We start from the raw sequence: 27,905 nt of genomic DNA on the forward strand, positions 1-27,905 counted from the left end.
GTTCATTATTGAGCACTTTTGGCAATGCAGGGCTGGTCTCCATGCCCAGCATTGGGTATAGTCTGGTTAGTCAGCAGCTTCACAGGTTGGACCAGGACAAAGAGCAGAGGTGGTTTTGTAGATACATTTAAAGCTAATTTAACTTGAAACTTGCCTGGGTATTTTTAGCAGGGAGTTCTATGCAATCTATAGAACTTACCAAAGGAAGACAGGTCAATATCTGGAATGCTAGTGATGGTGTCCCCAGTTTCTGTGTTTAAATTGCTTTCAGTGCCTAAGCTTGCTAGGGTAAAAGTAACTTGGACAGGTCAAAGCAAAGTGCAGACAGGGCCACTGATACATAGTTTCTCATGTTACATGGTAAAAATTATTTTCCACAACTAATTTCTGAAATTTTGCTTTAAACATGCTTGTTTCTGGGTTAGTTCTGTGCTCCAGAGTACAACTGCTTCAGATAAAGCACTGTTAACAGCCATCATTTGTCTATAGGTCTGCTCAGTCAGGGTGTAAGGGTGAAGGCATGTGATCTTTACAACAGGGCATATGGAACTGGACAGAACTTGATAATCCATAATTCAGATATCAAATTGTATGTGCATTTAATACATAGCAATGTACTGGGTAATTTAATTCTTGCTACTTTTTTTTCCTGCTCTACGTAGGAATCATCATTGCAAGAATGGGTTTACAAGGCTTGTTACCCGCTCCCCTCATTACCAGTGGATGGTGTGGCAGACATGAAGGGGTGCAGCTGTGCAGCACCCTGCTTGGAGGCTAGTTTGTGCAGGGCTAGAGGCTTCTGCACTTTCACAGAGGGTCAAGAATATTTCTAGTTGCTGTTTCCAGGCAGCAAGCTCTTCTCCTTCTGCAGTTTTCCACATCGCTTGCTGGTAGGTCAGTTATTCAGTGAGAATTAATCTCTGAATATGAGAGCCTCTCTCTACTATTTTCACTCACCTGTTTTTCATATTTTGCTTTTTCATGAAGGTGTTGTGCAGGAAAGAACAACTGCACATTCCTTTCCTGCCTCTTCAGCACTCGACACCTCTGGTGTCCTGTCCTCTCTAAATCCCATCCTGTCTCTGCAAAGTTATCTGCGCTACAGCTCCTCACTCCTTCCCTTCAGTGTTCAGTTTTTACTCTTATACAACCTAAATTTAATTTCAACTGATCTGGGTTAGGTGGAAAGTTAAGGTTGGTTGGTTGGTTGGTTTGTTTGTTTGTTTTTTTAATATAGAATTGTCACTCTCTGTTTGACAAAGACTCAATAAATCATGTCAAATTTCCTCTGCCTCCAGTTCAAATAATTCAGCCTTCATTTACCATCGTTACCCAATAAAATACTATGGGGGTGTGAGGTGTCCTGGGTGTATTGCCCCCAAAAACCACACAGGGGACTGTGAGTTTGTGAAGCACCCAGGCAGTTTATAACACCATTCAGAAATAGCATCACAGTGACAGCCCAGGAGCAGCCTGCTTCCCTGGCATCATTCAGGGGTGTTCTCCCAGCTCTTCCACAAAATTTTACAATGCACCCTCCTTTAGACTAGACTTTGCGGTTGCGGTGATGATGGTTTATTTCTGCACAGCTACAGGAGGAGCAGTGCTGCAGTGCTTTCTTGTTGTGCCTGTATGTGTCCCCTCTTCCTTCACCTCTCTGGGTGGGACCCAGCTCACGCACTGGACAGCTGTCCCACTGCCTTACCACCAGCCATACTGGGTGACAGGCATAGCTGTCATTGTCACCTATGTGATACTCCTCCCTGCAAAGGTTGCTGCTCCTTCCAAATGGCTGTTTAAAGAAATAAAAAAATACAAACCTTTCAGCAAATATGTATCTCGCAGGTAACGGAAAGATTAAAGCCCCCTGGGCTCCATCCAGCCGGCGCTTGCTTACAGCTCAGCCCATTCGTCAGGCTCAGTATGTCTACCAGACATCTTCCAAACAGGCAATGTGTTCTAGTCAATGAACCAAGTGCTAGAAACTTCAGCAGATGATATAACCCGAAATGGCAAATTCTGATTAAGCTTTCTAGAAACATCTAGGTCTGTGGGCTCAGATTAGGTATGAGAATTCTTGCTGAGTACTGCCTTGTGTGTAGTAATCACAGTCTCAATGATGACACTTCTCAGTTGATAAATGTGGAATTTTTGATTGTTATTTTTGCTGGCGTTCTTGGTTTGTTTTTCTGGTTATTGGTTTTTTTTTCTGTTTGTTTTATTTTGTTCTTGTTGTGGTCTGAAGTTTTTTTTGGTGTGTTTGGTTTGGTTTTTTTTGGTTTGTGTTTGTGTTTTGGTTTTGGGTTTTTTTTATGACACTTTAAATATTGCTATTTCTTGATCATAAGGGAACCAGTTCTTTAAAATAAGAAAGGTGCTAACAACATTTTATTCATTGTTAGAATTGCACAGGGGCAGCTTTTACCATATGGATAGTAGGGTCCGTGCTCACCAGAGCTGTAGAAGTCTGGGTAAAATCTGTCTGAATCTAAACGTGAATGTGTGCATTAGCAGTGAGGCTGGTATTGCACCAGAAATTAAAGTACTTTGCAGCTATGCAGTCGCAAATTGCCTTTGTGTATGCGGGGGAATAGCCACCAACCAAAAAGCATGAGAGTCATTACTGGAATTTCTGTTACAATCATTAATAATTTCTTTCTTGCTTTTATAGCATGTTGTGCTATAAGGCACATGTGGGACATCAGATGTGGATTTGAAAGAGTATTGCAGCTCTCTTTTTTTCACTTCCTCCAAGCCTTCCTTACCCACCATCAATTTTTTGTCACTGATCTGTAGGAGAGGTTTCTACTTTTGCACAGTTGTGTAGATAGAAGTCGGTTATTAATTTATGTGTATTTGCTGATCTGGCAGGAATGGGCATGGCTATATTGCACAACTGTCAGGGCTGCTGTGGTTGGTGATGGTGAAGTCATCTGCCAGTTATTCAAGTTCTCTTTGCCATTGCTTTCCAGCTGTGTTCCTAGAACACTGGATTAACATTTCAGGTTCATCTCTAAATTCTTGCTTTGTATTTTGCAGAAGCTCAGACTGGATTAAAACGTTTCTATGGTGGTTAATGGCTGAGCTCTTTTGAAAAGCTGCTAATTGCTTTCCATTGCCCTCAATTTTACTTTTAGGGGAATTCATGATGGAATCTGAATTCCTCAGATTTCTGAAAGATCTGATCAAAGCTTCCTTGTTTGTCCAGCTTGGGAAAGATTTGTTGGTAATTTAATTCCCTTTGCTGAAGCTTCACAGCTTCCAGCTATTCTTTACCTGTAAAAGTTTCAGCAGCATTGCAGACCAAAACCTTGAATAAGCCAATTGCTGTTCTGCACAAATCAATTCCAAGGCAACCAGTTACTTTGTCAACATTGGGGAATCTTGCTTGGTTTACCTTCTAACTTTCTGGATATACTATGAGATCTGTTATTGTTGAACCTATCGCTAGGAGTTCCTAAAACCCATTGTCTGATAGGGAAGTGGCTGCCACAGATCCATATCCACAGGTCCAACTAGCTGTAAGGTTGAGCAAGTATTGCTGATAGATGTGTACACCAGCAGATGTACACAGTGCACTCATATGTATGTACACAGCAAGTCCCACAGATGAACACAGACAGATATGCTCTTTGCTCATGCAAATGCCAATGGCATCATCCTGTTCCCATTTCTGGTCTGTTAGTGGAAAATACATACAAATATGCAATGTGGATCCATCCAGGTGATGGCTCATTCTGCCCTGTACATGGCCCTTGCGTCTTATAATCTCCAGCTGCCTCATGCATGGAAGCATATATATATATCTTTCACACACACACATGTGCGTACATACATGCAAATGCGTCACTCAGTTGACCCAATGGTGTCTCCAGCATTTGGGTGGGTTTCCTGGTCTCTGGTAGCTGGCTTCTCTGGGTCTCAGAAGCACACGTGTGCACCCTGGCTCCCCAGCCACTTTCCCCAGGGGCTGTCCAGCTGGCTAGCTGTTAGTGATCACACGTTGGCACATGCACACTCGCTTGCTGCAGTTCCTGGTGCAACTATGATGAAGACTGTGGTGATCTGATGCCAGACAAGCATACTGACCAGCCCTGCTTATGTGTGACCAGCTCCTGTTTTATCTCTCTGTTATACCGAGCATGTTTTCCTCCAAACCATCTTGCTCCCTTCCTCTTCCCACTTACAATTTGTCTGTTAAACATCCCATTATAAGTTCCGTGCAATCCCCAAAAGCTCTTCCCTTCTGTCCCATGATGAGTCTGGTACTCCCATAGCTAGTACCCTGTCTGGTACAGGGTGTCCTCCTGGCCCCTGGGGCTGAGGCTCCCTTGGAGCAGCCCTGAGAGGATGGAGGGCTGGGGCTTCTCCCTCTCTTACCAGGTTACTGAGGTTTTCTTTGTGCTCCTTTGTGTTCTTGGGAATGAGCCTTTTACCACATAGCCTAACACACAGCATAGCCCAAAGGCATCATTAATGGTTGTGACTGGTTAGGATGCATCCTTGGAGGCACCCAGTTGTGCAGTGGCTTCATAGTGACTAGTATGATCCTGATAACAACAGTCTCAGAGTTCGCCCTAACTGTATTTTTCTGTTGTAGACAAATTTTAAGTAATTGGAAATGTTCAGTTTCCTTGACAGGTGTTTGGTTAGCTCAAAGCAGAGGTCTTTGCCTGTGGTAACGCAAACTTTATTATATAATGTAGTCGCAGTCTTGGTTTGCTGTCGTAAGTGGTTGTCTGCAGATAATGTAAAAAAAAAAAACAAACTTGCTGAAAAATAGCATACACATAGGGGTAAATGCTGGTTCTGTATGTTAATTTTAATATGTTGAATAATGAATCTTCCTTTTCTGTTGCTTAGGGTTTGTGGCTTAAGTGATGCTCCTTACACGTATTTGTAATTAGCAAACATATCAGAAAACCAGACTAGATACTTTGCTTGTTCACACGCTCACCCACACTCCCACACCTTGCCTCCCAACTTCATGGAGAACCAGCCTGTAGGAAGTTTCCCATCATCTGAGAGTGGGTCAGCCTTCTGGTAGAGCCACAGTCTCCTTCCTAGCAAAACCAGAGATTATGCTGTCCCATCACCTTTACTGCAACATTTTGTACCTTTCCTCTGCATGTGTCATCTTTCAGTTACTCAGCATTTCCTGAGTCCTTTGGATTATTTTTTTTAGATACTTCTTTTCTTCCAGCAAAAGATATAATCTGCCTTGTAATTAGCACATCATTAGCACACTTGGAGCCTGGTTTCTTCTTAAAATTTGTTCTCCTGTCCTTTGTCACAGCAATTTTTGTCTGGTTCTTTCAAAACAGTTGTATCAAAAGTGGATACTTTTGCATATGCTGCAGAGCTTCTGATGGTATTGATCTGTGACATTTTGTCCTTATTCAGGTTTTGGCAACAACAAGTGCTCAACTTAGTTTACAGATCTGAGTTTATAGGTGGAAAATATTCCTTTAATTTATGTCCTGGCTGGCATCAGGATTTTCTGAAGAGGTGTGAATCATGCTTCTTCCATTATTGTTTGGAAAGGCATTGACTTGCTCGTTCTCTCCATAGCTTCATAGCTATTGGTTATGCTTCAAGTTTGCAATGAGTGTATAATATTTTGAAATAATTGGCTTTGTTTGGATCGGAGAAGTGCTAGCATGTATGCAAGTGGAACTGATATTGTGAAGTTTGTTTTTTATTGCAGTGGCTGTCTGAGAAAAGCAGCTCTACTGAATCATATCAATAAATCTCTCTGCCTTAATTTTTTCACTTTAGAGGATGGACTAAATGCAAAAATATCCTAGGTACTGTATGAAGGAGGAAAGTTTTTTCTGGTGTTTCCTTTTCTGTTTCCTACCTTTCAAAACTTTTAACAGTAGGCATGAGAAGCATGATTGAGGTTTTTTTTCCTTCCTGGGAAATAAGTAATGTTTAAACTTAGAATACAAAGCAATATAGTGGGTAATATAGCAGAAAAGGTTTCTACAGGTTCTGCGACTTCCCATAATTAATTGCTTTAATAATTATTAGCTGTGTTTTGCAGCCTTTTTAAAAGCCTGAGGAAGATTCTTCTTTGTGTCATATTTATTAATAATTTTGGTTGTCTAGGCTTGTGTTTGAAAACCTATGAAAACACTTTCTTAACAGGCTAAATAAGACTTCAGTTGGCCGCCTTAGTGAGTTCAGTGCCCCTGAAAAATCTCTCTTTTCATTTAAGCTGTTTCCTACACTGTTCAGTTTCTGATAATCCAAGACAAATGATACAGAATATACAGGGAATAAATCACAGAAAGAGCTGCAAGAGCACTTGAATTCAATACAGAAAAGGCATTTGATGGTGTTGGATGGGTTGCCACACTGCATGCCACAGACACCTTTTAACACTTTTGAAAGATGAGTATCTACACTCTGTAGCAATCATGCAGTGGAAACAGACTTGCCTTAGGTAATAAAGCAGAAACACTTGTGTTTATTACCTGATCCTGGACTTTGCAACTTCAAGCTACTGAAAAATGTAGCTACTGCAGTTACTTTCACTAGAAAAATAAACCAGAAGAGTGAAGTCTTTTGATGAAGATATATTTGCCTTCTTTTAGTTGTGAGAAGATAAATGAATAGTGCAGCATATTTTGATGCTGGAGAATGCAAAGTCAGTATGACAGCTTTCCTTCCCCATGCTGCTACAGTGGTGTTCATCTTGTAATTCTGGTAGAGCAGACGTCTTTGGTAGTGACCAGAAATAACTCTGATCTGTGAAGGTGGAGCTGCTAGTTGAGATGGTCATTGGCTGGCTTCTCCCCTTCATTAACGCTTTGCTCTCCTGTGTTATATCCTGTGTCAGTCAATTGTTGGCCAGCTGAGGAGAGAGACAAGGATGCTCAGTATATAATTGTTATAAACGATAACAATTAAAACAATTTTATTTTGGGTTCAATCAATTTAAGTTGAGAAACAAAAAGCAAAACCAGCGCTGGGTGGGCAGAGAACTCAGTTAGTTCCACCACACGCACACCTGAGTCCTAAAAGCAGCATCTTTTATGCCTGGATCATGACCAATCCCTTCTTGCCGGATGTTCGTCCCGCTCTTTCCCCATTGGGTCGTTAGGGTTCGCCTTCTCCTCCTATTGGCTCTCCTTTGGCGTGTTTTTTCAAATCTCAAGGTCTTTGTCTCCTTCAGCGGGCCTTCCCTGGCATGGTTTCCCTTTCCTTATCTCCCTCGGCAGGCTTTTCCAAGCAGCGATTGCCTCAGGGGAAGGGGAAGCCATCACATTGTCTCACACACGCCCACTCACCACAGCTGCGATACAGGTCCCAGATTTACACAGGGTACAACAATTACACTTATCACAGTACATTCTATTTTTGACATGAATCATGACTGCGTTTATCACATAATTGAGAAAGTAATTTATTTTCTCATATTAACTCTGGAAAGTGGTGCCCCAGTCCAATGCATGAAGGACCACAATAAGGGGTGAGGTGCATGACCGATCAGGAACGTATGATCAGGTGCCAAAGTCACAATTATATGCTTGACCTCCTTAGGCAAATCTATTGTTTTATTGTCAGTATGAGGTGGTGTCAGCCAGTGAGAGCCTGTTTAGGTTGGGTCTTCAGGTCACGTCAGCCCTGAGGTTACAATTTTGTAGTCCCGGGTAATGTTTGTTTTTCTAAGCAAGTCAAGTGGCAGTTAGTGCCTTGGCTTTCATATTTGACCCTGAAGACTAATCCAATTGCTCTTTAGCCCCTAAATGGCCGTTTCTAATGTTTGTTGCACTGCATTAATTGCTAACATCTGTCTCTACTGTGGAGTAACTGCACTACTGCTCTTGTTTTCCACTGTGAATCATGCTCAAAGCATCTGCCTTTGGAGACAGGCAGTAGAGGGCCTCCTGTCATGCAGAGACATGTCTTGGCAGAATCAAGAATCTGATGTCTTAATTTCTGCCTTTTTTTTTTTTTTAAATAAAGGTCATGGAGGGAAACTGCCAACAAAGAAAGAAAATAAAACCTGAAAGAAATAATTTATTTCCACAAGACCATAAGCTGTTCTGTGAGGTTAGCCATGACTGCTGGCAACTCAACCCCAACCTTTCCTGGGGGTTGTCATTGTTTATAGTAGCTCATGTGAGGAATCACCATCTTAGTCCAGGCTTGCAGGAGACAACATCTGTGGTTCCAAGCTGGTGAAAATGTGCTAGTAAAACTGGGGAGAGAGGTGAACCTCCTCAGTGGTAGCCTTCTATATGCAGAGACATCAAAATGAATCATTAGAGTGTTAAAATTAGCCAGTGATCATATCTGAAGATCTTGAAAAATAAGTCACTGCTCACATACAAAAATTATGGATGTTACTGATAAGGATGATGGGGAAAGCTTTCCTGACAATTAAGGCATGAGGAACAAGTGTGCAGAAGACAACAGCATTTTACCTAGAAATTCTTGTGTGTAGACAAGAAGAGTCACGTGTGGGCTTATCCTTGAGCATATGTTGAATTTTTTTGTTAAAAGAAGGCTGGCTTCTTTTCAGTGTTGTGGTTTTTCCTCTCTTGTCCTTTCCTGGAGCAGATAGGGAGAGGTAGAAACCATCTTTTGGTAGTCCTCAGTTAATTACCACAGGTGGAAGAATGAGGGGCAACAAAGAAAAGTGAAAATTTTGTTGAAGTGAACTGTTCAGGTCACAATCTTTCTCTCATCCCTTGTGTTTAGTTTTATTTTGGTGGTGCTTGTCTGGATTTGTATCTTGTGTAATTGGTGTGGCCATTCTGGGGAAAACCCATTAACAGAGATAAGGTAAAAACAGCAAGACATTTCAAAGAGATCTCCTTTGATTAAACAGCTTTCTATCTAAAAGATTCCCACTTGAGAGGCAAAGAAGTTTGAGGTTGTGATGTACATACAGTCATTTTCTATATCTGCTGCTCATCATCATTGCTTATTACAAGAGGAACTCAAATAGAATAAAAGAAATTTCTGGTGGTTTTAATTGCAACTTATTTAACATTAATTTATGGTTGTTTGGTTTATGCATCCATTTGCATAAATAGATGAGAAATGGTAGCCTGTTGTAGAAAAACTTAAAAAAACCCCATCCCTAAATATAATTCTCCTTGATAAGAGACAATCTAACAAAGACAATGAAAATGAAGAAAGGTTTTTTAATCTAAGTAAAAAATCAGAGCAGGGGTGAAGATAGTTGTGTCAACAAAATCAGGAATAAAGAAAACTTCTTAATACCGATGTAGCATTAAGAAGCAGGTATTCCTTTATTTCAGTGCTGCGTGCATGGGGGATCATTCCACTTAACGTGCATGCTGTATGTTTCATTTAGGCAAGATTATATAGACTACAAATGTTTATGCATTAGATTTCTCAGAAAAATAATGCATATTCATTCAATAGGCAGTACTATGTTAATTGTCACGTGTATTTCAGAGTCTTCTAGGGGGTCTCAAACAATAGTTGACCCTATAGTTACTGTTGTCGGAACATTGAACCTCAGTTTACTTCCCTTACATGAGGAGCTCATGTTAGTTTCGTTAGTTTCCTATATAATAACCTCCTCAACGACCTTAAGTTTCAGATGGCTTTTTTCCTCTTGGCATGAAATTACACAATGAATTGGTTAGCAATCTCTCCATAGTGATTATACTGAAACAAACAATAATACATGGTAACAATTTCCCCCTTGGAGACTTATGATGTTATACACGAGACCATTTCCTTGTAAAACCAGCATCTACACAAGGGAACACACTGAACCATGCAACAAGTGACAATGATCAATATGATTAGTAGTAAGACAAACACAACCACTTGTTTTAGCCAGTTGTTGGGAAGCTGGGAAGCCAAGAGCACAACCAAGAAAAATCTAATCCTACTTTTTCCTTAATCCCTGCTGCTAGTTCTTGTAGTTGTTGATTTTTTTTCTTCCACTAGTTGGGAGTTATCTGTAAGATTGAAACAAGACATCCCTTCGAACTCTTCATACCCGTGATTGTCTTAATAAGAGATATCATAGCTTTTCTGTTTTGCAGAGCTGCTTCTCTTATCTATGCCATTTCAGTCCCCATGGCCATAAGAGCCTGTGAAGTGTAATTGATGTTCTTAACCAAAGCGCAGGTGATTCTTTTCAACATGGGATAATTCATAGCCACCCCTACTCCAGGTGCAGATATTGCTGCAGCTGATACTTCACTAACACTGTGTAGAGTTACTTGTGAATTACCATCTTCTGGTCGTGGTTGTACCTCTGTCCTACCTCCTAGCTCTTTCTTTGTGTACTAAATCTTTTTTTTAATAACAACAGAGCCATTCTCCCAGTAGTGCATGGGCCTCCCATTACATTAGCCAGGTTATATGAACAGGCTATCCTTCCACATAACAAGAAGCATCCAAAAGGCAGTTGAGTATAAGCCCAAGCATAGCTTTGGGATTGTGTATTACTACAATTTAGAGGGGGTTGTAAGTGTGTTAAATTTTCACGCTTCAAAGAACAACCTTCAAACACAACACATTGTTCTGCAGGGAGTATCCCTCAGACTTTTACCATCAGCATTCCCCTTTCCTTCATCTGCATTGTTTTCCCTGTATCATTTATGTTTGCATAGGTTAAAGAAAAGCCAAAGCTCCATAACATAGTATAATTCTTGAGTAATTCTAACAGGGCTGGTACTGCTGTTAGACAAAAGCTATATATCCCTCCCACCCGATTTCCAGCTGAAGTGCAGAAGGATGGTATGTTGGTTACTTCCCCAGCTAAAAGCTCCTGGATGCTGCAGTTTCTATCCCATTTAGGCATCAAAATTTGACCATTCTCACTATATGTTAAAAGTACGAATAAAATTATTCCAGTCCATTGTTTCATCTTACTCCACTTTGTACTTGGTGTTCTTTTGAAAGAAAGTTCTTCAGTGATGGTTGTTTGGTGATGCTGATTGAGAACTAGCTTCAATGGTTCTGTCGGTGTTGTGGTCCAGACTTTGGATAGAATTGTCTTAACCCTAGTAAAATGGATCCAGGAATCAATTCCTTCTAATTTAACTGCTGTATTTGTAGCCAGTAGTACTTGATAAGATCCTTTACATTTTTCTTGCAAAGGTTTGGAGTCCCAAGTCTTTAAGTATACAAAGTCACCTGGCTGGTACTGATGCACGTAGGTGTCCAGCACAAGTGGTCCTGTCAGAACAATGCGTTGTCAGAGCCACAAGGGCCTTTCCTAAAGAAATCAAGTATAACTTCAAATTTGTCTTTCCCTGTACATGTATTTCTCCTGGGATTAATGGTATTCAATATGATTTTTCATATAGTATCTCATAAGAGCTAATCCTACTTTTAGATCATGGTTGTGTCCTAATTCCCAAGAGAGCTAGTGGAAGGGCCTGTGGCCTTTTAAAGAAATTCCCTGACATATTTTACTGATCTGTTGTTTCAAAGTTTGGCTCATTCTTTCTACTTTTCCACTTGATTGTGGCCTCCGTGGAGTATGCAAATCCCATTTAATGCTAAAGATTTTACTTAACTTCTGAACAATGTCTGCTACAAAATGTGGACCCGAACAGAGGACACTCCTATCAGTAACCCAAACCTTGGTATTACTTCTTTAAGTAATACCTTAGTTAGTTCTCTAGCTTTGGTGGTGCAACAGGGGAAAGCTGCTGGCCATTCCACGAAGGTGTCAATCAATACAAGAGATACCTATACACATTCTGTCTTGATAGTTCAGAAAAATCAATTTTCTGGTAACCTCCAGGTAAATTTCCCTGCTTAGTGGCTCCTGGGGGTGGTCTTTTCCTGTTCATGGGATTATTTTTTAAACAAATGGGACGCTTTGCTATTACAGACTTTACCAGTCATTCCTACACATATAATTAAATTTTGAAGACTAGACATCATAGCCTCATTACCTCAATGTGTTACTTCATATCTCTTTTCTACAATCTCAGCCGTTTTTTGTGACAGGACAGTGACTTGTTTTGTGGAGGTTATGAAACAACCCTCTCTGTATGTGGTCACTTTTAACAGTGATGCCAATTGTTGATCCGCCTCGCTATAACTGGGCTTCAGAATTGGGAGTTACACGTTTTGCTGGCACTAATGCAAGGGTGCTTTGTGCAGCCACCTTCTTAGCAGTTTTATCAGCCAATCAATTACCCACATTCAGTGTGGTTTGTCCAAATTGATGCCCTTTGCAATGCATGATCGCCACTTCCTTAGGTTTTTTGATATCCTGTAAAAGTTGAAGAATTTCTTCCTTTTGTTTAATAAGTGATTCTTGGGCCGGCAACAGTCCTCTTTCCTCCCAGATATCCCCATGTGCATGCACTATCCCAAACGCATATTTTGAATCAGTCCATATATTTACTCTTTTTCCTTCAGCTGTCTCCAAGGCTTGCGTTAGTGCTACCAGTTCTGCCCTCTGGGCTGGCGTGTTGCTGGGTACAGCCTCGGCCTTTATCGCCTGTGTAGCTGTAACCACTGCACGTCCAGCCAGCCATCTTCCATCTCGTATAAAGCTACTACCATCGGTGAACAGTTCCAAATCAGGATCAGGTTTATCTCTCAGATCCTGTCTGCTTGAATATATGTGTTCAACAGTTTGTAGGCGGTTTTAAGTTCCACACCATCCCATCCTGCTCTAACAAGTTAACTTGATATTTAAGCATGTGTCTTGGAGACAACCAACGTCCCCCATTTTGTTATAAAACAGAAACCACTATATGCAGAACATATACCGTAATTCTCTGTCTCGTTGTTATTTTTCTTGTTCTTGAATTAAGGGAACAGTTGCGGCCACAGCACACAAACATCCTGCCCATCCTTTACTTGCATTGTCCAATTGTTTGGAGAAGTATCCCACAGGTCTTCTCCATGTTCCCCATTTTTGAGTCAGCACACCCAAGGCCAGGTGTGGTCATTCATATACAAATAACAGAAAAGGCTTAGATAAATCAGGTAGTCCCAATGCAGGTGCTGACATCAGAGACATTTTTAAGTCCTTAAAGGCTGCTCGGCATTTGGGGGTCCATAGCAAGTGGTTCTTTTTTGACCCCTTCAGGGTTTCATGAAGGGGTTTTACCAAAAGCCCATAACTGATGATCCACAGTCTGCGCCATCTGACCATGCCCAGGAATGCTCTTAGCTCCTGCACAGTTCTTGATTCTGGAGTTTGGGAGGTTGCTTCCTTGCTGTCAGTTGTCCTTGGGAAATTTCAAAACCCAGACAGAGCAGTTTCTTTTCCTGTTTGGGCTTTGCTCTTTGATATGGTGATATCCTCCTTGTTCTAAGAAATTCAACAAGCTTATAGTCATCTGTAATCGTTCTCCTTGAGTCTCTGCAGCCAATAAAATAGCATCCACGTACTGTAATGCCAATCCTTCTGGATTTTCCTTTTTTAACAATTCCAATTACTTTGTCAGCTGATTGCCAAAGATTGTTGGAATATTTTTGAACCCTTGTGGCAATACTTTCCAAATAAGTTGCATTCTGTGTCTGGTGGTGGGGCTTTCCCATTCAAATGCAAATATTGACTGGCTACTTTTGTGTAAAGGTATGCAGAAGAAAGTATCCTTAATATCAAGCACTATAAACCACTTATGCTTTTCCTTTAAGGATGTCAGCAAGGTATATGGATGAATGTCTTGGACAATCTGATTTATAGCTCTTAAATCTTGAAGTAATCTATACTCCCCATTCGATTTTTTTACTGGCAATTTTGGAGTGTTATATTCTGATTCACATTCTACTAATAATCCATAATCTAAAATTTTCAGTATTAGCTCTTCCAACCACATCCTGTACTCCCACTTAATAGGATACTGGTTTTGTCTTACCAGTTTTGGTTTGGATTTTAAAACGATTCCTACTGGCTTGGCCAGCTTGGATCGACCTGGGATTCCACTAGCCCATACCAAAGTGGTTACTGCATCTTCTCTGCTTCTTCAGGGATTTCTTCCATTGATCTTTGTGTGTTCTGTAACATTAAAATCTTTGCCTCTACATCTTTTGATTCAGGTATTAACAGTTGTGCTTCTCAGTTCTCTACTAGCTTCTCCACTATCTGTGCATTTAGCTTACTCAATAAATTTCTTCCCATCAAAGGCACTGGCCATTCAGGCATGTATAAAAATTGGTGACTTACCGATTACTTTCCAAACTTGAATTTTAAAAGTCATAGGAAGCATTGATTCTCACGTTTTGCAGTGGCACCAGCAACACTTACACTCTCTTGACTAAGACCTCCTTTACGAGTATTGAGTACAAAGTAGCTCGTCTATCTACCAGAAATTCTGTCTCATTGTTCCCCAGCCTGAATATAACCAGGGATTCAGCTGGGCATGACTTCCCCAGTCCCCTTCAGGATTCATCATCTAGTATCAACTTAATGGCCTGCAGAGCAAGATCCAATTTCCCAGCTTGAGGGCAGGCCTTCTTCCAGTGTCTCTGTTGCTTACAGATTGTACATTGCTCCTCTGCCAACCGGGGTTGTATAGGTTGTGTGAAAGGGGGCAACCTGCCCCTTCCTCTGCTCCTTCCCATCTCCTGATATTCCCTTCCTCTAGCAACTCCCCCTGGAGCCCTTGTCAAGGCAGCAATTAACCTTCCCTCTCTTAAATTTTCTCTTCTAATCTGTCACGTCTCCTTTTCTTTCTCTTGATTATTAAAAGCAGTCCATGCTGCTTCCAGCATTTTCTGCATATCCGTTGAATCTGTTCCTTCTAACTTTTGAAGTATCTTTCTTGTATCTGGGGATGATTGCCCCGTAAAAATAGAGGCCAACTGAACAGCTTCTTCTAGATTTCCTGGATCTCAATTGGTATATTTTCTAGAAGTTATTTTAAACCTTCCCATAAAAGCCAATGGTGATTCATCTGGCTCCTGTTTAACTTCATACAATTTGGACCAACTGATTGCTTTTGGCATAGTGTTGAATGACAAATAATATCATCTTTGATATTTTGTTATTAATTCTTGTGGTCCCTGTTAGTTTGGGTCCCACCCTGGATCTACAGAGGGGAAATTCTGATCCACTGCCTCTTGTAAGTTACCAGTAGCATGTATTCCTTCTGCTTGCTTCCTTGAAGTGTTTACTACCATTTTCTTCAGTTCCATCTAACGATGTGTCTAATATCACCTGTAAATTATTCCAGTCTGGATCCTGAGTTCTAATTACAGTTTCAAATACCTTTGCCACTCTTTCTGGGTTCTCCCTCTATATTCCTGCAGTCTCCTTCCATGATCTAAGTCCATAATTGAGAATGGTAACTTTTAACCATCACAATTGGCCTGTTATTCCCAACTGCTTCGTGAAGGGGAGCTTGAAAGGTTTCCCCCCCCTTGTCGTCCTCTAATTCTACCAGCTATTGGACTAAATCCTTCCAATCCATATCTTCCTTCTCACTCCTACCTTCTTCTCCTCCATCCAAGTTTCTATCTAGATTCTCACCAGGACCTCCTAATCATTGACAAGGAGTCACCAAAAATTCTAAATTCTCCTCCTTTTCTCTGTCACGTATCAAACATATTTTTCCAGTGCTACAAGCCAAACATTTCAAATTCCTCCCTTTCCCTTCTTTTTTGAAGACCAAAACCATAGGATCTCATGGGATTATTTCACTTTTTCTGCTGTTCTAGATGATTTCTTAATGTGAAAAATAAATCTATATATGAGACTTCGGCCCATTTTCCCTCATCTGCAAAACAGCATCAATTGCAATATAGTATTGTATTTAGCCATTTTTCTTGGTCATCAAGGGTATACATTGGCCACCAATGATTGCAATATTCTATGAGTTGCTTCAAGGTGAGAGGACTCCCCCTCAACTTTCCCCAGTGTTTCAATAAACAACCTAAGGGGGATTTCTTTAAAATACCTTCTCCATCAAATTGAGCTGTTCCCATGATAATAAACAAAATTACAATAAATAACAAAATGCCTTACACAGGACAAATCAAAAACCCAAGACAATTCACTCACACACATATTCTTACAAACATTTTTGTCTTCAAACCTAATCTGGGTCTCAATATTCAATACCGTTCCAAGATCGAAACCCCAATTGTGTGCAGTGGGACTCTAGCCCTCATTTACACTCAATTACATTATTACAAAATACCAACCAAAACTGTAATTGTGCATAAAATACCAAAGCCCATGTGTTCCACAGACTTTTGTCTAGCAGAACTGCAACCTTCCCTTTAGGTACCTTTATAGCTCAACACTGTGGAGCTTTCACCACACCTTACGGGCAGGCAACCACCCTTTTCAAGAATCCTGCTCTTTATAGCACAACCCGACAGAGCTTTCACTGTGCCTTACGGCCAGGCAGCCACACTTGTCCCATTTCAAGAAGGGAACACCTTTACCTTCCAGGGGTCTTTCTTAAAGCTCATTGGTCTGGGGATTGAAGGTTCTTCCCGAGAATCTTTCAGTGCCAGATGGAGGTCCTGTGATACCATGGATCCGTTGAGATTCAGAAGCAGTGTCCCATCCGGGTTGCCAAAACTGTCACCAAAATCGGGAATAAGAAAACTCCTTAACACCAATGTAGCATTAAGAAGCAGACATCCCGTTATGGCAGCACTAAAGGAGATGTGTTCCAAGGAATGACTGAAAACTGGTTCCTTAGGATTTATCCCCAGAAAGGAGACAATACTTCAGCAACATCCAGCAGTTGTTTATTTAATAACCAAAATAATTCCAGCTAAGATTAAGGAAAACTGCTCACAGGTAATGAAATGTACAAATGCTTAATAACTTAGGAACAAAAAGCTCAGTCTTGTATTTGCTTAGCTTTATAATGTATATGCAATGCCATTGAAGTCAGCACCTGAAATAGAACCACTAAGAAGTACCTAAAATGGAAAGAAAAGCATTGAAAGTTCATATAAAGAGACTGAATGAACAGGGAAAGAAAGCAGCAAGCTTGTCAAGTTGAGCAGGGAGAAAATTAGCTTATAAATTAGTGAGCTAATGGAAAAAGCAGAGAAATTGCTTGGCAAAAAAAAAAAACAACTAAAAAGCTTAACACAATAACAGGACATATCTGAACATTCTGGATCTTTGATGGACACAGAACAAATATTTCATGTACATTCACACAGTTCAAGTTCAGGAAAAATTAGCACTAGGTAGAACTGCTTTCAGAAACATCTGAGGATATATTTTACAGAAAGCAAAAATTAGTGTGCAAACCCTGTTTATATGCCATTGGTATATGACTATGTGCACATTCAAAATAAAAATTCCTGGTACTCATCAACATATTTTCTTTTTGGGAGCATATAAAGTACCTTTGAGCATTTTTGTTTATGTCTCTGCTTGTTTTGAGCCAACCATTGACATGACTGATGATCTCATCATATGAGATGTGAATATTCTATATTACGTAATATTGAGTGATTATAAAGCCAAGTTGAATGAAAAGGATTTGGAAATATTTGCGCATGTGAATTGTAATCAGACATCTCTGAGTTACTTTACCTAAGTGTTCTTTCTTTCTTCAGTATTCAGAAGTGTGTCCATGCATGATTTAAAAACTTTTTATCACTTTTTGAATAGAGACTATGACAATAGAATCAAGATAAGTGATAGAGTTTAGGTCTGTGCACCTAGATTTGTAGTGTGATAAACCGGGGTGGTTAATTGTAGCTGCAGAATTCACAATATTTTTTATTTATTTATTTAGAGATGACAGTATCCATCTCCACTTGAGAAGTCAATAGAGAATTACATTCAAGGTCCATATTATATACTGTCAGGTAACTCTTGAAGGCTTAAATTAGCATGTTGTCTCTTTTCTAGGAATTAGCTTACAGTTTTATTTAAAACCTTGGAATCCTTAGCTGTTGTTTTGATAAAAGAGTAAATTATATAAAAAGAGAGGAGGAAATGAGCTCTGTCTGATCACTCAAACATAAAGAAGTTTATGACTGGTGAAGAACAGTATGTCTCATCCTTTTGTGGTGGGTTTTTTTTACTTTTTGTGGGTTTTGTTTGCTCAAATTTTATGGGTCCTAATCCAGACAATTCAAAGGCACTGCAAATTTCACAGTCTTAAATTGTAATAATAAATCAGTGCAAGGACAAGTATGTCTAGCACAAAGTTAATATTTGTCAGAGATATTTAATGTATTTTATTTTAGAAGTGACAGGAATGCTACAGGTTAAAAAAAAAAAATCTGTGAGGCAGTCAGTCATTTCCTATGTGTGGTGCTAATGAAATTCTGGTCCCAACCCATGGAGAAACCAGCTAGTAAGCAGGGTGAAAATAAAACTTTTTCTGTTATCTTCAAACAGTCTAAATCCGTGGCATTAAGTTCAAGATATGAAGGATACCTTTTGTAAATTGAACAGCAGCAACAACAAAACCAATGTGTAGTAAAAAATGAATCACTGAGAGGTTTTCCTCAAGCTTTGCGATAAAGAACAACTGCCTAAAATTTCCATTGATTTATAAAATCCTAATGATTCAAAAGTGAGTATTGGGGATTTAGTGAGATTCAGGATGACACAGATATCTCAGTGAAAAGTGATAGGTAAAACTTTATTCATTATTTTAAAGAGTGAATTCAGTTGGATTTCTCTCCTTCAAGCAGCCTTCCTACAATGCTTTAAGCAATATTAGTGAGATAATGTTAAAGTTCTTACAGAGGTGGGAACATGTTTTAACAATGAAAAGCTTATATTTTAGTGCTGGAAATATTTTTAACTGTAATTCATTACATTAATTGAAATTATATCCCAAAATTGGTTCCACACTGAATACTTTTCAGTGTTTGAGGCTAGGATAGATTAAATTTACTTGAAACAAAGATCAGTTATTAATATATATGAAAAATGAACTTAGAATCTCATCATCAACCAAACTTCAAGAGTTTTGTATGTGGAAAGCAAAGTCAGACAAGAAGCTGTAACAATGATCACTGGATGTTATGAGCAGAGGTGAGAATACAAAGGGGCGCTAGAAAATCTGCATTTGTTTTGCTAACAGTATATTTTTCATTAATACGACCATGGTATGGAGACCTGTAGCAAATGTTACAGTGCTGGTGTGGCCTGGGGGGGGTGGCTTGCAGCAATGGTGACTAGGCTTAGTTGGGTATCTGGGTGAGTGGCGATGCTGAGGAATCCCATGGGGTGAGGCGAGAAGTGCCTGGACAAGCAAGGCACTGGGCTGGGCAGGGGACTCTCCATGGCATAAAGGCTGAGTGCAGCTCCAAACCCAGGGGTGAAAGCCCATATTGAGGCTTCTTACACCTCCTCACAATTTGTTTCCACTGTCTGATCCAAGATTACGGTTGCCTTGTATCAGGGCTCACCTAGAGGAACAGGTAGCAGGAACTGACCTGTTGGTGGGCCAAGGACCACTCTAGCCTAAATGGGGATGGCTGGGTATGGATTCATACCCCCAGAAACCACCAAACTGGGGAGGTACAAGAGGTGTGCATCTAGATTAGCAGATCACCAAGATCCCAGCCCACCTACACATGCAGTTTCTCAGGATGTCCTGATGAAGAAAACAAAAATCAGCCTGAAGCAAAGGACAGCTTGCAACCATTAAAAGATATAGTGGGAACATAACAGGACTGGATATCAGACACCCCTACAAGGAGAAAAACAAGTGGTGGGTAAATCCTAATGACTCACAGAGGTGAGGCAGGATGAAGAGAGGGAGTATCACAATGGGTGTTCCCGGAGGGTACATATATCCAAAAACAACCAGAGAAGAGCCCTGAAGAGGTGGTGAGGATTTGATAACTGTATACCTTGTCCACCTCCACAGCAAGTATTCATGGCCAGATGTCTTTGAGGCGTGCAAGATGCACTTGGGCATGTGCATCTCAGTCCTTGTAGGTAAGACAGTACCAGGGGGTGAAATCTGTTCTCCTTCAAAATAGTCACCTTCCCCTCTTATACAGTCTCGGACTGAGATTTACTACACTGATGCTGTTGTGTTGCAGCATTAACTCTGTTCCTTCAACCGTGTGGATAAAAAGGTGAAGACTGCAGAGCTTTCGGAGAGGATGGGTACTGTGTGTTGTGGTTTAACCCCAGTCAGCAACTAAGCACCTCACAGCCACTCACTCCACCGCACCCCTGACCCTGGGGGAGAAAATCTGAAAAGTGAGAAACCTTGTGAGTTGAGATAGTTTAATCGGTAAAGCAAAAGCTGTGCATACAAGGAAAGCAAACCAAGGAATTCACTCACCGCTTCCCATCGGCAGGCAGGTGTTCAGCCATCTCCAGGAAAGCAGGGCTTCATCATGCCTAATGGTAACTTGGGAAGAAAAATGCCATAACTCCAAGCATCACACCCTTCCTTTTTCTTCCCCTAGTTTATATGGTGACCATGGCATCATATGGTATGGAATATCCCTTTGATCAGTTGGGGTCAGCTGTCCCGGCTGTGTGTCTCAATTTCTTGTGCACCCCCAGCCTGCTCACTGGTGGGGTGGGGTGAGAAGCAGAAAAGGCCTTAGCTCTGTGTAAGCGCTGCTCAGCAATAACTAAAACATCCCTGAATTATCAACACTCTTTTGAGGACAAATCCGAAACATGGCCCCGGAGTAGCTACTATGAAGAAAATTAATTCTATCTCAGCCAAAACCACCATAGTTTGAAATCATAACAACAGTGGATTTCGAAAAATCTGCAGTTAGTTTTTATTCTGGTATGGCTAAACCATAATAGCAAAGAGATGACAGCAGAGATTTCAGCCTGTGTTAGCCATCTGAGGTACATTACCTATCCTCAACAGTGTTGCAAGTGATAAACCGATAATTGAGAAGTTCATCTTCAATAGGGTTTGGACAGTGGTAGAAGAATTAACACCAGGAACTTGTTCTGTGATAGTAGTATTTTTATTCCAAAGAAAATATATCAAAATGATCGATTCAGCTGCTGGAAAATCATGCATAAAAGAAAGAAAACAAGCTGATAGATATAAGCAAACTGGAAGTCAACCAACCCTACCTGACTCTTGATCTTCATTCAGAACCTACATGCTGTCTCCCATTCATGTAGTCCTAGGAAGCAAGCGTCTTATCCATATGTTATCCAAAGGAGTTTCTTTAACTGAGCTTTTCATAGGATCTTGCATGAAACAGACACATTTTAAACAAACTTTCTTGGGAAAGAACATTTCTCAAGAAAGTCAGAGAGCTCTGAGCTTTATCTAAGCTCTGCAAATTTCAGGAACTGATCGCGCTGTCCTGCTTAAGTCGGGGGAATTTGAACAAACGCTGGGAGTTGCTCATATGCCATAGGAGAGCTCCATGCTCTGAAGAAAGGAGTATTTATTCCACTAGCAAGTAGGATGTGCTTTTTTTCTACAAAGCAAGGAAAACTGGGACAAATAACCTTTGTAATATAAATTTGCACCCCTTGTGGTAAAGGTATTCAGATTCTGTAGGGAGCAGATTTAATAACCTAAGCGACTGCCAGAGAGATTATATAAATATTCTTCTTCAATTAACGAAAGGAATGCTGCAATAAAGGCCACAAAGAAAGCAATTTATTGAGCAACGCTAAACTGGGAAACATGTACTTGGGTAGAAGTACAATTTTGTCACACCCAGAGAGGGAAACCGCTGTGAATCTCCAGTTCTACTTTGGTGCAGAATTTCCTTATCTTTTTGGTATACTTAAAGGCCAGGCGCCATGGCACAATTTTATGATGAAGTAAGTTAATTATCTTTAAATGTAACGTGCAGTGTCACGATGTTATGTAGGAGCATGACGCAGTGTTGTGTTTTATTGCTGTTTGTCACCACATTAAATTGGCTTAGTTGGGAATTGCAGCAAGAACATTAGCATTCACAGCCATTACTGCCTTGAACACTGTCCAGCCTATTCACTTCCCTCTGTCTCCCCACTCGTTCAGTAATTCTGCTTTATGCCTCTTTGAATGCAAAATAGATTCTATCAGATTTCCTCCCCTCCCCTTACTGCCTTTCCTGGGAGATGCTGTAGAAAGGCAAGCTGCCTTTAAATTTTCCGTTTCGTTTCAGTCCTGTGATTATGAGCAACCAGTTGTTTTTCGCACCTTTTGAGTTGCGTTCATTTTATATATATATATATATATATATAGTTAAGCTGTGAAAAGTATGAAGCTTAAAAAGTACAAAAGTTGTACAGGTTTGAACACTTCAATTCTCATTTTCATTTCCATGTGTCAGAGAATCTGGGGATTCCAAGTGCATAATTCCACAAGTACAATTTAGGACAGGTCAGACAGAAGCTTTATTAACCATGATCATAGTTAATCGGACAGCATTTACCTCTCTGCCCTCCACCCCACCCCACCCCCTGTTCCCTGCCAAATGATTGCAGAGGCCCAACCTATACACTGTTTCAGAAACAAAAGAAAGAGCTAAGAAAATCAGTTGAATGTTAACAAAGCCAGGTATCCATCTCTCGGTGGGATGGACTCACTGGAGTATCTTGGTAGCTGCTATAATTCTAAGAAATCAAACAGTAAATAACATGACAACATGGAGAGGTGGCTCTTGGTGGAGCCTATAGGAATGGCACACCCCGTATTAGCTTAGAAATGGTGAGCAGGAAACAACTTGCAGTCAAAAGGAATGCTCATTTAGTAAAGATAACTTTTTAGCCAAACCTTTCAATCTTAAATATTAAGAATTTTTACCCCCATACATGCACGTGCTAGTGGAGGTTAGAAAAATTGGAGGTTTCACCATACCTAGAATTGGACTAACAAACCAAAATAAAATCTTGGGAAATTTTGAAATGAAATGTTTCTTTATTTCTGATTTTTTAAAATATAGCAATCTTTTCTCCCATTTTCAGCATGCATTTTATTCTGTTTTCCAAGTGTAATGGAATGGATAGAAAGCCTACACTGAAGCTGGCAGAGTTCTGAAACCGATTTAGTGGGAGCTAAGTGAACCCTGAGGTGCACAGAGACTCATGGAGGGGACCTTGAGGTGTCATCCAGCCCCACCTCCTGCTAATGGCATGGTGAGCTGGATCAGGTTGTCACCATCCAGTTGAGTTTTGAGCTCAAAGACGTTGGCATTGCAGCTTCTCTGAGCACCTTTTCCAATAACTGACCACATCTGATAAGGAAAAGCTTTTAATATCCAACTGTAATTTTCCTTGTTGCAACTTGTGTCTGTTGCCTGTTGCACAGGTTTGCCTGTTGTGCTTTTGTTGTGTAAATGCAAGCAAGTTTCCCTGTCTACTCTGCAACCCACCACTAAGCTGTTGAAGACAGCTGTAAGAGCTCGCCTGAGCGTTTTCTTCCTCTTATGGCTGAACAAGCCCAATTCCTCAGCCTCTCCTTCACTTGCGTGAGCCAGCCCTCCAGCCATCCTACCATCCTGGTGGCCCTCTGCTGGACTTGTTCCAGTTTGTCAATGTCTTTCTTCTAGCAGAGATCCCAAAGCTGGACCTCATACTCCATGGGTAGCCTCAAGAGTACCAAAACGAAGGGAAGAGGATCAATTTGTTTCAGCTGCTGGCTACACTCTTGCTAATACAGCTCAGTACCTGGTTAGTCATCTTCACCTTGAGGGCTCACAGCTAAACCAGCACCACCATGTGTATCAGAGCTGACCCTGAACACAGACAGCCAAATCGCGGAGGGAAGAGGTTGCAGAGGGAAGAGGATTGCAGAGAAAGATGGTTACCAACTGGTCAGGGTGAGTAAAGCCTGTCGGTGCCTTCAGGGCCCTGACACTTTTGTACTCATGATAGAGTAGAAAGAAACAGACTAAGGCTCTACATAAATCTAAAAGGTTGCCCTGGATAAGCCTCATGGAGATTCACCCTCAGTCTAGCCTTACCTGACCTAACTTTAGCTGCCAAAAAATAAGGTATCATTTCTAGGTATCCCAAATGGGTGGATTGAGTCACCCTTAGAAATGTTTATGGCTCTTTGCAGACATCAGGGGAGAGACTAAATGCTAAGTGGAGATTCAGCATCTAGCTTTTAGGCAGCTCAGTTCAGATGAGAAGACAATTCAGATGGGATTGTACCATCAGATGGTAGTCTTGCACCCTTAGAGTAGAAAACAAATATTTATACTAAGATTCACTTCAATGTAGAAATTTCTTCCTCAGCTTCATACCTCAAGGTCTTGTCTTCAGACTGCCTGGGTGCAAGTCATGGTTGCTAGCTGCTCGTGTTAGGGCATAGTAGAGTGTTTCTTGTTCACTGATGTGGTTGGCTGCGCTCTGGGTAGGCTTGTAAAAGTCTCAGAAGTTATTCTTCAGGGGGTTTCCAGCTAAATCTATGGAAAACATAGCTTGCTAGTGTACTAAAGAAAGCTCAGTCGTTAATGGAATTTTGCAACCTTTTAGTACTGATAATAGTAGTGTGCTTAGGGTGCTCGAGGCTCTAAACACATGTTGTCCAACATCAGACTCTTTTGGGTGTATGGTTTGAAAACAACTGATTAAAGCAAAGCTCAGTAAAGAGCAAAACTTTCTAAGCAGAGCTAGATGTAGGGGGAAGGAATTCCATCTTTCGAGGGCTTCCAGTGTTTTAATATTGGTTTTGTCTAAATGATGGTTCATCACAGGAGCTGGTTTTGCCCAAGAGCTCAGCTTGTGGCAGGGAACACATTTAAGCTCTCACAAGGAACCATGGAAATTCAGGTAACCACAGACTGCTGTTAAGACTAAAACCTTTCCATATCTTTTGACAAACCAAAACAAAAAGGTGTTGGTTTCCATCCCTCCAAGATAGTACAAAAGCTTTAAAATTGAAGTTTTCATGTGGCAATTCTTTTGCCATACAAAATTCCGTATCTACTCTAGATATAAAAGAGGAAATGGCCCGTGAATAGAGATCCTCTACCAAGGCAATCCCAAATCTGTAATGCAGCTGAATATGTTAAACTCTTAGTCTTTGTGCTCAGCAATAGAAGCAGCTGAGCCTCTTTTTCTGTAGCACAAAACACAGCTGGAGCCCTCTGGCAAGACCATGAGATGCAAAGGGAGTGTGAGGCCATGACTGGATTTCCTAGGTTTCACTCTTGAGCAGGAACAAGCCTGGACAGAGTTGAGCTGAGCAGGAACCAGAGGTTCCATTTTTATTTTTTTTTTAGAAAATTCTATGATTAAAAAAATGTTTTCATTTTGGAGAAAAGGTCAGATGTAGGCTTTTTTGGTTTTGTTGCTTAAAGAAAAGGTATATTTTTGCAATAAGCCAGAACATAATATTTTGATGCCTTGTTCAGATTTTTTGAAAGTAGGATCCGGATTGTGGTGTTCAGAGAAGAAAAGAAATACAAGGTTGGCTTTTCAGAGGAGCTAGGCATATCCAGGTGCTGTTGAGTTCAGCTGAAGTTGTGGGTATTGAACACTTTTGAAAGATCGGGGCTGTGGTAATCATCTTGTCATCTCAAAAATGAGTTTGTTGCCCAGTGTGCAAAGTCAAAGTCTAAGAATACAAGATACTGCTTTGAATACAAAGTTGCACGAGTTTGGGTGCTAGGTGAACTAGCACACCTTGATTGTTTCCACAAGCAGATTTAGGCATGGTTACATGAATCTTAATTTGCTAACTTCCAACCCTGTAACACTGATGGCATGGTAACCTACTTAGTGGTTACACAATCTTATTGGTTAACTGTGCATGCTCATTGAGGAAGGGTCTACTTGTGGGCCAGGGTATGTGGTGACAAGGGGTGTGATTTTGAGTGTTATAGCAAAGGTAGTTCACTTAAGAATGCATGTCTTTCTCTATCTGTCCAGAAAGTAGCAGATCTATCTTGGTTGTAAGACTCTTGTGTTGCCAGCTTTCCACAAAGTAATTGTTCTTCCAAGTCACCTTGTCCTAAGCAGCAATTACTTCAGTTAATTTGATAGTTCTTTGCACGGGACATCCTGATCGAAAGAATGTGCATTCTGTTTCTTCAAGAATATGCGCAGATTGTTAAACAAAACCATATGTCCATATAGTATTTTGTTAGTTAGCTTATACCTTCTGGTTACAAAATTTGATAACAAATCATCATGTACATGAGCTGGAAAATGAAAACAATCTTTAGCTTGAAGTGATGTATCAACCAGACTACAGAGAAAGAAAAGGTCTCTCTTTCTGCATTCTGCAGATATGTCTTCAAGCCTTTGCCTGTGAAGATCTTTGCTATTTGAACTTCAAAATCTCAGGGTTTCTTAGCAGTTTTCTCCACTGTACCTCAGCTGTTGACTTTATTACTGTAAAATTCCTTGTCTGTTTTCATGAAGTGCTGAGAACATAATCTGATTATCAGAACAGGGATTGCTCTTGAAGTGTTTTTACATGAGACTGACTGTGACCACCTGCAGTCAACCTTGTGAGAGAAAGGTAGACTATGCTTTATTCCATTAACAGTCATTATGATAGTTGGGAAGGAGGGGAAGGGAATGATAGATGGTTAGCATCTTCGGAGAGAGAATTTAATGGGGATGAAAGTTTTCCTTAAATTTTGTGAGGAAGGAGGGCACTGTTAGAAATTCACTCTAAGGCTGTAGGGTGCAGGCAGTCTTCACCAGTGTCGTGCTGTTGAGGAAAATCTCTCCTAATCCTGGGTGCAGAAGGACATTTCTGTTGTGCAGACATCATGAGCGGCCACAGCACTGGCCCTGACCCCTCTGGTTTCCAGAACAGCATGGATTTTTCCTTCTGGAGGCCATGGGGATGGCATTGCAGCGGCCAGCAAAGAGAGTTTTAAGGCTGACGACACCCAAGCCTCACTGCTTTCTAGCTCTCCTGAAATCACACTTAACAGCAGTAAAGATGAAAACAAATGTAAATGAGAACTTGTTTACATAGCACAAATGTTGGCAATGCAATTACAATGAATTTAAAGACAGAACTAAGACGAAAACTGTTCTTTTATCCACCCATACTTAAATGAACTCAAAGAGGCTTTTCTCTGCAGCGAAAAACGTTTAACCAAATTTGTTGCTTGGATCCTTTCTGGGTATAACATTTACACCTAATTTATTCTGTGTGGTTCCATTTAGAATGTAATTTAATCAAAATGTTGATTTCAATCTTCTCCCAAGGGTTTGCCTCCCATCTGCCACCTCACTTTCAGAAGTACTTGATTTTTGGGCATAGCTATGTGAAACTATCTTCTGCCTTGATGTTAAAGAGGTTATCTTAGCAGCCCTCCTCAGCTATAATGAAACCCCCAATTTACTGTAAGTTTAATCCTCTAGCCGGCCTGGTACAGTCACATTCATAGTTCAAGGCTAAAAACTTTTTTCACGTACTGAAATATACGTTTGTATTAATGTTAAAGTGTGTGTCTGCCTCTAACTCTGCAGTCCTGTTTCAAATAAGCAGATGCACGAAGCTGTCTGTACGCGCAGCACATTTGGTGCTTGCTTTTGACTGGCACAGCTGCCAAAGGTGAGCATGTCGGTGTTGTAAGGTAAGAAATACACAGATTTTGAATTGAAACATTCCAGCAGACATGGTATCTCCCAGTAGACATCAGAAAATGCTAGATAAGCAGAGGGATTTAGTTGGTTTGGGTTTTTGGTTTTGGAGTTTTTTGTTGTTGTTTTGGTTTTTATTTTTTCTTTTTCTGATTATACAATTTACATGGAAATAAACTAATTGGTAGTTTAGGATTAATCTTTTTCTGATACTTACTGTTTGTTTGCCTTGGAAGCACAGTCATAATCTTTTATTTGCAGACTTAATTATCTCCACAGCAACTAATTGTGATTTATTAATATAATACTAGTCGTAATTGGAACAGAGTGATAGGGAAAGTATACTATTTGAGATGTGTTGATAAAATTGTTCACAAATAAAACATCTTTTAAATATTTTCGAGGAAGCAACAGGTGGTCTTAAGGCAATGATGGTATAGGGAGATGTGAGCTTTTCTAGGCTCTTCCGACACAACAGAATGTGCTTAGATATCTGTAC

General features: G+C 40.5%; 1 long non-coding RNA gene across 2 annotated transcripts in view; it reads left to right on the forward strand.

Annotated features, from left to right (window-relative positions):
- The window catches only part of LOC114014732 (uncharacterized), a 102,442-nt gene that overhangs the window by 24,782 nt on the left and 49,755 nt on the right, over positions 1–27,905 (forward strand). The window lies entirely within an intron of this gene.

The sequence above is a fragment of the Falco cherrug genome, chromosome 5 (genome assembly GCF_023634085.1).
Source record: "Falco cherrug isolate bFalChe1 chromosome 5, bFalChe1.pri, whole genome shotgun sequence".
Taxonomy (NCBI): Eukaryota; Metazoa; Chordata; class Aves; order Falconiformes; family Falconidae; genus Falco; species Falco cherrug.